This window comes from Ptychodera flava, chromosome 2, assembly GCF_041260155.1.
Source record: "Ptychodera flava strain L36383 chromosome 2, AS_Pfla_20210202, whole genome shotgun sequence".
NCBI lineage: Eukaryota > Metazoa > Hemichordata > Enteropneusta > Ptychoderidae > Ptychodera > Ptychodera flava.
In genome coordinates, this window is record NC_091929.1 from 38,375,476 (window position 1) to 38,387,045 (window position 11,570).

Sequence of the window (11,570 nt, forward strand, 5' to 3'; positions counted from 1 at the left end):
ATTTCCACTTCAATAAGTTGTTTATCTAGAATTGAAAGATAACAGCTTTTTATTAAAGGAACTGATTTCTAATCTTCAAGATGGATAGTGTCAGATTATAAGAGTTGAATGACACAAACTCAAAATGTCTTAATTTTTCAGCCGTGTCATCTGATCAGGTAACACTCGAAAATGTAAAAACAACAATTACAAAGCTCACAGACGACATCAAAGAATTCAAAGAGGATTATCGACAATTTCTCGAGAAGTATGATCAGTCTCATAAGATAATAGGTAAGCAATTTGTAGTTTCATAACGAAAAAAATAGTCCAAAGATTACGCTGTTCAAATGGCAGATCGTATAAAATTTACTCTTGAACACTAGTAATACAGCTGCACTAATGGCTACTATGTCGCCATTGCCAATACAAGACTAGTTTGATGATCTCAAATGAATATTGTGCATCCGGATATTTCATTCCTAAAATATTTTCTTTCAAAATTTAATATGTCCAACCGAAGCAGTGCTGATCTATTCACTGTGCATCTTATACTACAGTGACAATGCTCTCAATATGACTGTGAAGTTATATAATTCAATGACCGTTATGTCTTCAAACTTCATTCAAATATTCTGTTTTGATTAAGGTTCGAATGAATATGACTTATTCAGGAAGGTCATTGACACACTATCTGGTCTCGATATTAAGGACAAAGACATCATCTGGCGAGAAATTAAACAACTACGAACAGATGTCGATTATTTCAAGAAGTTATCAGAAACTGTATGGCATTGAGTCTTCCACAAGGTATCGTATATGTTTGAAATAATTGTGAATTTTAAGCAAAATATCATTCATTCGGTAAATCATCTTCCAACCCTTCTGCGAATTCTACGTAGCAATGAGACAACACCCTTTTGCACATTTAGCCTTATTGTTTGAAAGATTTAGGCACACGCCCTATATCTTCCGATGTGAAAAGTACAGAAGTGAAATGTAACATGACCCACTTTTCAATTGTTTGATAATCAAAGTATCCAAACCTACACATCACAAGTCCAATACAGTTCAGGGTGACTAATTACGTTCAGACGATGTAACATTTTAAATAGATTGCGGACAATCTTCTCTGTAATAATAACAATATCATGTTTTTCGTTATCACTTTCCAAATTTCAAAATGAGTGATATATTTGATTTGCTTCCTGCCAATTACAAACACCTAGACCAAAATGCTTCTTATTTTTCTACTAGCTGAAATTGTTCTCATTTTTCCTTTCCAACGACCAATAATGTATAATGGTATGTTTGGGTGTTGGGGTGTTGGTGGGGTGTTGGGGTTTTGGTCAAAATGCATGTCATAAGGTGTTAGCTATATGTTTTTAATATTTTTAAATGTTATTTAAAAATAGCATATCATGACACAATGTTTCGTTTTATCGATCCCTCCGCTAGGAGTAAAATATTGAAGTTGCGTTTAGTTCTTCTTTAAATCAAACGGCATACAAGAAAATTGGAGGGCGGGTATCGCGCCGTCGTCGCACCACTTTCCGACAGCTCTCTTGGGATCAGGGAGTAGAAACAAATTCATATTAATAGTATTTGTCCTTAGATGGATACAGTGAGTAAATGGCCGAGGAATAACATAATTTTCGTGCAATCAAAATAAAGATTAACTTGCAATGAACGAATTTATCATTTAATCAGAATGCAACTCCGTTATAAGGGCCTCTGACCAGTGACCATATGGCACTCATTTCGACAGACATCCTGCTACCTAGTGATTGTAATTAATCAACATCGTAGACCATGTGAAGGAATAAACAGTCCCAGCTCGTAGCAAAAAAGCAGAAATGCAGGCCATGGTATAACTTTTGTGGCGGGAAATTAACAAAGCTTAATTACATTACTTATGCTGGCAATTAATTTGAAGAATGTCATAATAAGTGTTACAGTAAGCTTAAAGATTTTCAGCAAAAACCGTAAAATCTTATATCGCCTTGACGTAATTGCTCACCCTAAATACTACGTATGGACTTTCAAGCCGAAAGTTAGGATACTTTGATTATGAAGTAATCAAAAAGGTAATTATGTTACATTTCACTTTTGTACTTTTTATATCGGATGATAGATGGCGCGCGCCTGTCTACAAAACAGCAAAGCTAAAGGGCCTTACCAAAGGGTCTTTTAGCTTATGGTTTACGAAGCATTTGCTACTGCAAAAGGGTTGGACGCAATTTGTCATTGATTTTATTATGGTTGAGTCCACGAGCTGTTTTGAAAGACGATTTAGAGTGCAACATTCAAATGAAAAGCCACACTCATTTTGCAGAATGTGATATATATGATGAAATTTGATATTCTTAAAGCAGATTTTCTGAATCAATGTTTGCGCCTGTGGACGTCTTTCGGGTTTGATAGACATTGATTATATAAACACTTCCAAGTATTGAAAAATAAAATGATAATTTAAGATAGAGTAATGAGTCATATAAAATCCATCACATGTGGGCAATATCAAAGTTTTTTATTGCTTATTTTCGTCAGCTTTCTGTCCTTGCTTTTAACCTGTTGAAACCCTATATAATAATATCATTGTTCCACACTTGATCTCATCAACAGTTTTCATAACAGAAAACGTACGTCCAATCGCAGAAAGGATTAAAACTATCTGGCACTCCGTAGGGAAAAGGTTGGAGTGAATATGACCGATATAGAAGATGCGAAATGTCAAATTGATGATGAGGGCAAAGCTGAGGTTGTCATTACAAGATGGCTGGAGAAGAAGATAATCTTCTGACGTGGACGGATGTCATATCTGTATTATCTGAAATTGACTTGGACGTCGCTCGTACTGTAACAGAACTTAAATTACACAATCCATAACATTCCATTTATGTCATGTCTTTGCTAGTCATTTCCGTCTTTCAAGATTTTAAAAAATACGTACTTGCTTTACACTTCATCTGTCACGAAATGTCATTTCTTATGCTAATATTTTGTCTTCGAACTAACTAGTTTGTAGCATCGCATGTAATTAATTGAACGATAAATAGACAATATGACTTCCCTACGAGGGTCTTTGCCGACAGTATTACACATGATCATGAAGACAACATGGAGGACGTCATGCTTGCGTTTAATTTTCGTCTCATAAAATTATTCTCCCGAAATGATGACTGATTTCGTACTGCAAAGACAATATTATAAATTATTGTCTTAACACATGGGTTTATGTGCCCGAGAGTAGGTGACAATTTGCCCGACGCCAGGAGGGCAAATTGTCTCATCGTGCGAGGGCACATACACCCATGTATTCAGGCAATAATATTTTATTACATGCCTCTTCACAGTTAATGCTATATGACATTTAGTTACATGCAGGACATTTTCAAACAATGTACCATTATCGACAAGCATCAAACATAGTTTAATGAATGTCAAAATAGCAGCGCGCGCATGGATATTTTACATCTAGCGTTAAGCGTCTACTTTGACGTCGTAAACGTCGAAAGGCTTCACTGGACCGGGGAACCATGGGAACCATTGTTCACCGGCCCGCTAACATCCCGGATGTTCTAATTCAAATCAATGCACTGATTTGCACTCACATCAAGGTATGTAATAATGCATTAAGCATTTGTTCAAGCCGACGTACTAGAGGTTGATTAAACTTTGCACACAGAATTATTTCTTTTCAATAATTAAATGTTATTACTTTATGCAAATATAATGCCGAAAATTAAACGATTTCAAAGTTTGCAAACAATCAAGGGGGAGTATAAATATACAATCACTGGAAGATTTTCTGCATCAGATATAAGAATTGGTATATTATTCAAACTTTTAATCTGAGAGTTTGCTTTTGTGATGGTTTAGAGCTTGTATTTTAAGGAATAACTGAATTCCTTGAAAGAAAACAAATTTCCTTACAACTTTGTAAATCAGGAACTCAACGTGTGTTTCACGTACTCTTAGAAAGCACAAAGAATATCCTAACATTGATTAACATTTATTTCTTTATTTCTTTATTTCTTTATTTCTTTATTTTTTATTTATTTATTTATTTATTTATTTATTTATTTATTTATTCATTCATTCATTTATTCTTTCTCAATCGTCAAACTGAACCTGTACTTAAACGAGAAGCCCCACACAATACATAATTTCCGAGTTACGGGCATAGAAAAACACCACAAAAATAATTAAATTTACAGAATCATTTTGGACCAAGAAAGTGGACACAATAAACAACGGAATTAAGAGAAAACAATAGGTTGTCACAACAGGACGCCCTGACATTGAAGTGTACAGCCAAATATAGTACATAGCGCCCTCTTATAGCACTAAAACGATGAAAGTTCCGAAAATTGCGTCGTGGTTGGATTGCCATCTCAACTGTTGTGTAGTATTTAATTCAAGCGAAAATTTTAGAAAACACTTAAATATTATTTTCATTCGCCTCCTCCACTCATAATTCTCCTGATGTACAGATGACATCATGGTGTTTTTCGTGTTCTTTAGTTGATCTTCTGTCACACCAGCCAAAATCAACAGGTCGTGAGAAATTACACTTTTTTTGATTATATGATGGATGGTAGTATTTTCTATAAGGTAGTAACGATATCATAGAAATAAATAAATAAATAAATGAATAGTAAATAAATAAATAAATAAATAAATAAATAAATAAATAAGTAAATAAAGGAATAAAAGAAACGAATTATTTAGGTTTTGCCAATACAACAAGTACGGAGTTATCTTTGGCCCGTCAAATTTACGTATAAGAAGCACTGGCCTATTTAATATTGTACCTTTTCATTTTAATGTAGAAGTATACGTAAAGCAGTATATCATAATAATTATGTATAAAGAGCATTATTTGATAACACACTCTAGAATCGCGCCTATATAAGAGTCACTAAATGGTTTACATTTGTACAAAGTTGACTTATATATAAAATTTCAACCGTTTATTCAGGTCATATTTTAAAACCCAGACAGACTTTTAATTACATGCTGATTTGAATAGCAATAATCTCGCGTAGTAGTAGGCATACAGTATACACAATATTTCGGTACACGGTACGACAGATTGCTCGTTCACGGCACCATGCGCACTCTGAGACCTGTACTGGTAAATCATTCACTAGCTATTATCGAACGGCGTAGAACGCGTGGTATCATACTTTTCCCTTTGCTAGTCAAACAAAAGAAATATCACCCGACGCATGCTGATTATAAACACGGAGCATTCGTTTCCCACTGGTAAGAGGTGAAATATCTTTTCTTACGTTGTAGTTCCTGTGTACGAACAGAGTTCACTTTGAAGAAACAGTCGGACTTCCTAAAACTTAACTTAAACAAGTAGAACAATAACGACAGGTAAAAATGTCTGAGCTTTAGTTGGTCTCGCCTCTGCCAAAAACACACCACTGTTGTTGATGACCCTTGCTGCCGTGCGCATACATGCAGGTCGATAATAAGCACACGCAAAGAGAGGTACTTAATGATTTGGCATGCGATTAATCATGATACTCCTACAGGGTTGCAATATCTGGAACAAGAGGGCTGTCAACAAATAAGTGGTCAACTGCGGACTAAGTTGACTGGGCTTCTTTCTTAATAGGTAAGTCTTCAGCTTTATGTATCTTGGTCTCAAAGTGCGTCTGGGTTTCTCTGTCTTCGAGTGCCCCTGTCCAGAAAGTACACATGCACCTATACAGTTTAAAATCTGCATGAGGCGGTGAATTTGCACAAATCAATAATTGAGTAGAGATCTGTAAACAACAGTGAATGTCGCTCAAAAATACGTATTTTAAAAAAGTCAGTTCAAACAGTATGAAGCGTATCTGTCAACACAAAGCCCGTGGTCTACCTCCTAACATTGTTGATAAACTAAGTTTCTAAGTAAACGAAATTTTACTCAAACGAATATATAAACGGTAACTGGAAAGACTTCAAATACAGAAATGATATCATTTAACATATTACATTGTCACAGGTATTTCAATCCTCCGACAGAGAGAAAATTCATATCTCTGATGCAATCACTTGATCCTAATATAATTCAGCGTCTAGCAGCATTTACATTTCATGCTATGAAATTAAGAAAAGAGACTACTGAACAGTACTAAGATTGTTGAGTACGTTTTTGTACTACGTACCTGTCAATTTATGTACTTTCCTTCATGTAATGTTAGAGTGTATTGGGCCGATGGCCTTAAATCACTGAATAAAAGACCTTATATAAAAAAATTGTCACAGGTAAAGAAACGTTAAATTGTTGGAGCCACTATTATAGGTAAAAGTAAGTGCCATTGTCAACATTGCTGCATTACAGAACATGAAAATTACATTACAGTCGAATGATGATTTCAGCATTCAAACTATGTATTTCAAGCAACGAATTGTAAAAGATCAAAAACATATATTGCTAAGTCATACCTTGCAAATCATATTGAATAAGCTGTTGGATGGAGAGAAAGCTGCATATGCATAATTGACGACAATTTTAACAAACTACCAGCAAACTTCAGCACACAGCAGACAATGCTCATTACGGGAAGAGGACATTTCACACATACGCCCCAACCCGTTTTTACTGATCTAAGTGTATAATTTATGACATGTTAACAGCCCTAAAATGTTGCCTACTAATTAAGATCTACAACAGTTTCATTCCAAGGCAGTCCAGTATTTCCGTTGATAGAAAGATTTAACTGTAACCATTGGCGTTATGTGCTATGCTACAGCCATTTTTGCTTCTTTTCATGAAGACATTGGCACAACTGTAGTTGTCAGGAATTCCAAAGTACATTTATCATCATGGATTGTTACAGACTCTATACATTAAAGCACATTAAATGCAAAAACAAAACACCATTAGCATGTTGGATGTTCGACGACAACTCTAACCTCGTGGCCTTGCGTTACCAGAAACACATTGCTCTGACCTGACTCGACCTTACTCATAACTAGCTCTAGGTGCAAAATTAACCGCCAGTATACGTCAAAGTGGCGGTACTCGTGAGGTAACCGCCCAAATTCATCATCGGTGCTTTTAGCGTGCAACTCTGTTCGCAGTCTACATTCTGAAAATCACATTCTGTAAAAATCGATAATAGTGTTGGCAATTTGATAAACTTGAATTTGTTCGTATTATCGTTCAAAGACAAACTGCACTTGTACTGTGGCAAATAGTAATATTAAGCATATTTTAAATAAATTCGTTTCTTTAGAACAGAAAAGAAGTTTTTGGGTTCGGATTTTTCAGGCAATGTTTTTCGGATTAGTTTTTCAGGCAAAGTAAAAGTGGCTGTAGTCAATTTTGATTGTTCATACCCTGCATGGTAGCAATATGACGGCAATGAATGTTGAGTTAATATATATCACTTGGGACAATGAAACAATAAATATTGTTACAGGACTGTTCAAGACATTAATCTTCGTCCAATGACTATGCTTAAATATTTCTTGATAGCTGCTGTTTGATACATTTGCATCATTTCTAAAAATGGTGGTTCTTCATGTAAAATCTGACCCTCCCACTGATGACCCATTCTAAAATATGACCCTCCCTGTCATGCCTCTTTCTTAAATGTGACCCCCTCCTCTAAACTCAACAGTTTGAATATTGTGCATTTGCTTGATAAATCGCTGACATTGTTATATTTCAAGTAATGTAAAACTTAGGGACATTTGCTGTAACGTTTGGTCATACTTTTAGTTTTCTTGTTCTGCGCATCAAATGCTGTGCCCCGTCCAACTCCCTTTAGCATGTTAATATTCTGCTTGTCAGCAAAGCCTATACACATAAATGACTATTTTTATTCTTGACAAATGAACTCTAGATCGGTCTTGAATTAAATTTTCATCAATAAAAATGCTAAATGTGCACTTATAAAAGCACAGATTCATCTATTTAGTATTATTAATTATATCCATAGTTTCTCATAGGCGGTCATGTATAGTGAGTCAACATTTTTGGTGAAATTTCAAAATCAAATTTCTTGTACACATATGCTCTTGTAACAACCCTATTCTAACTAAGGACATTTATATCATTTATCCAACATCTATAAATGTAGAGACATTGCTAATTTTATTTTAGAAAAATAGTTATAGTTTTCTCATAGAGTCCCATGTAAAGTGGATCCAATTTCGGGTGAAATTCCAAAATCATACTGTTTGTGCATACATACACTTTTTAACCACCCTATTCTGATTAAGTACATCCATAAGCTTATCAATTATCAAACGTCTATAAATGAACAAATATTGCTAGTTTTATATTGAAATTAATTGGAATGAGTTCTCTCATAGATAACCATGTATAGTGAATCAACGTTTAAATGAAATCCAAAATCCACATTTCTTTATAGTGTCCCCATACTATATCTGATACACTTCCACTACTTTGATATCAGAAGTTCACCATGACCTCTTCTCTTATGAGTTCCCTAACAATTATGATGATCGTCTGCTTCAACTGCGCTTTCCAGTACTATTATTTGATTGAGTAATCTTTTAGGCTTCACAGGCTTACATTTCAAAACCACTTGCCCCCTCCAATTAATTCTGTCACAAGCCTTAATCCTATAATATTATGTCTTCCTTGAATTATTAAAAAGTAGTAACAAGTATGACTTCAAATAATCTCTATCACCTAAACGAGTCCCCGTTATAGGCAAAGTGTGTGTTTTTGAAAAACACTAACCAAAACTTTGTTAGTTCTGTCCCGAGCTCTACCCGATCTTATGATTATAACAGCAAAAAGTACGACAATAAAAGTGTTCCATCGTAGGAGAGAATTATTCTTGAAAAAAACAAACGCCCCATGTCAAATCTGTACCATACATAAACTTGTATTGTTATATCTGCTATAACTATATAAAACGTCAGCATGCAATTAACATGACTTCAACTTCGTCAAATTGCCAAGGTATATTTCAAAAGTACTAGCTTTCCCCTCTACTAATTATATTCCCAGCCATAATCTCGTATTTTATATCAAACTTTAAGTATTAATTCACTAAAGAATAGGTATATTTTTGAAAATCAATAGCCCTTCCCTTTGTTGATTTTGTATTATTCCCTAATCTTGTATATTATATAAAACTTGAATTACTAAATAACAAGAATCATTATGACCCAAAGGCATCATTATGACTTCAAATTTGTCCCTTGACTAAAGGATAGCAATATGTTTGAATCAACAATAGTCCTCCCCATATTAATTCTGATTAGAATGCTAAACTTGTATTGTATATGCAGTTTGCAGAATATAATAGCAGCAGATAGTATTACTTCAAAATGTGACTGCATTCAACAGCATGTATGGGTAGGTAATTTTACTACCCTCCCAAGAGCTATAAACTTGCGTTTTTATTCAACTTCAAGAATTCAGAATGCATATACTATGATTTTAAAAATATCTTTAACAACATTTCCTTAAAGAGGAGGTATACCTTTGAAAAAATCCTCATCTTTGCTAATTCTTTCCCAACAATAATCTCGTATATTGAGTTGGAGTTGGTTAAGCTTCCTAAAGATTCCTGATGTTTTGATTTCGTCAGTTCCAACTCGTTCCATGTTTTGGTGTACTTACCTGTGTTCCGACATTTTAAACATCAGTGTGACGGGATCGTACTGTGAATCTGTGTAGTAATACCGAACTTTGAACGGTAGCCCTAAATTGAGGCAACAACATACAAAACATAACACCACTATGTAATTTGTACGGGGAAAGATGCTAGTTAAATTTTTTCTTGAAATAATGCAAACAATGGGGAAGTTTCTCCTGCTGTTTTACGAGATTAAAAAAAACGTCTAATCGAAAAATGCCTCGTAAAACTAACAACTACGATGTTAGCTTAGACTATTCCCTAGCCCTTTGGAAACAGTCAATCACTATTTGCGAATGGGCGTAATATTAGGGGCAATTTGGTACGTCATCATGAGCACAGACAGGCAGACAAACAAATTATTTGCAGTAAGCAGAAATGGCAAAGTAGAAAAGGCAAACTCCTCAAGATTGACTAGCTTTTTTGGTAGCTAAGGTGACTTAGAGCAAGAAAATACCACATACATTAATGCGACGGATCGACGTTTTCTATGTAAACCCCGAAATCAGCTTGAGCGTCAAACACTGATAAAATATGGTAACACAGTCATCGGCCATAGCTAAACTGTGAGCACAGTATGTCGTGTTACTAACTAGATGCGAATCAAACGAGCCCTTTTTCTTTAACTCCAGTTTGGACAAATTTATCTAAAAAATCTAGCAACATATATAACATTTACAATTTCTAAGGAGAACAGAAACAGGATAGTGTCAAGAGTGGAAAAAATGCTTCGTAAAACTAACAACCACGACTTTAACTTAGATTATGCCCCTACCCCATTCAGAAACAGTCCACCACTACTGGCGAATGAGATATTAGACGCGATACCTGCTGTTCAAAGCGTAGCAATATCACTAAACTAAATGCGTTGCTATCCATTGACTTTGTTTTGTTGCCGTTCATAATTGTTTTGTTTGGACTTAAGTTGTTTTTTATTCAAGTTCTGTCTGCAAGCGACAAAGAGATGGGTCAGGTCAAGCCAAGCAGAAGCTGCAGTCTACACGTAAAAACCTCAATAAGTCACAATGTTCTGATATCAGATCGTGCCAGGTACAGCTATAAGGATTCCGTCGTCAACCATTAGGAGAGTTCAGTGATTTCTGTATTCCACTCGGTTAGCCCTGAAGATCTTCTTATACCCTGTTATTATGTACAGTACATGCATCTTCTATATGGCAATTTCGATATTGCTTACATCGTAGACGCTAACTGCCGTTAACTGACATTAGTAAAATTCAGTCTAACTTTTAAGTATGACAACTGCATCCTATTTGAAGATTTTGGAAACTCTGAAGTTGTTAATCGTAATTTTAGTCTCATATTTTGCGATATCTGTCCAGAAAGATAGTGAATAGATGACATAGGTGCAAAAATGTTTTGTTTGGCGTTCAGGTTGGACGTGGACTAGTGTTCATTTAAAAACTACACTACCTGAAGAAGTACTAAGTTATTTTTTATTTTAACAACTGTGTTTTCTTAGTTACTGCACACTTCTCATTTTCTGAAAAGGCATACGTACTTTACAACTGGTACATTCACCGTCGCGTCATGGTGGCAAATAAACTTTTGGGCGTCGTGAACGCAGACATTCAGACAAAAAGAGTATTTGCTTTTATAGCAATGGCAAACTCCTCACGTTAGCCCACTTTTTGGTAGCTAAGGTGATTGAGCATCAGATAATCTCTTTTGCATTACGGATTGGTAGCCGACTATTTTTATGTAAGCCCCCGTCAATCAACGAGAGCCTTAAACACTGATAAAGGTAATATATTCATTTGCCATACCTGAACTGTGAGCAAGACGTGTCGTGTTACCAATTGGATGCGAATCAAGTGATCTTTTTTTCTTGAGGCAGATCACATTGATCACAAGAAACACATGATTTTCAATTCATTAAAAGTAGTGAATGGATTTTAGAAGGTTTGTTGCTGTATTAGCACTTTAAATCTTATACGTTATAGG

General features: G+C 35.1%; 1 long non-coding RNA gene across 1 annotated transcript; it reads left to right on the top strand.

The window, feature by feature from the left end:
• The first annotated feature begins 128 nt into the window (after window positions 1-128).
• LOC139148337 (uncharacterized) lies at window positions 129-3,174 on the top strand. The gene is made up of 3 exons (XR_011555913.1): window positions 129-273; window positions 629-789; window positions 2,605-3,174. It is a non-coding gene; the product is annotated as an uncharacterized lncRNA (long non-coding RNA).
• The last annotated feature ends 8,396 nt before the right edge of the window (window positions 3,175-11,570 follow it).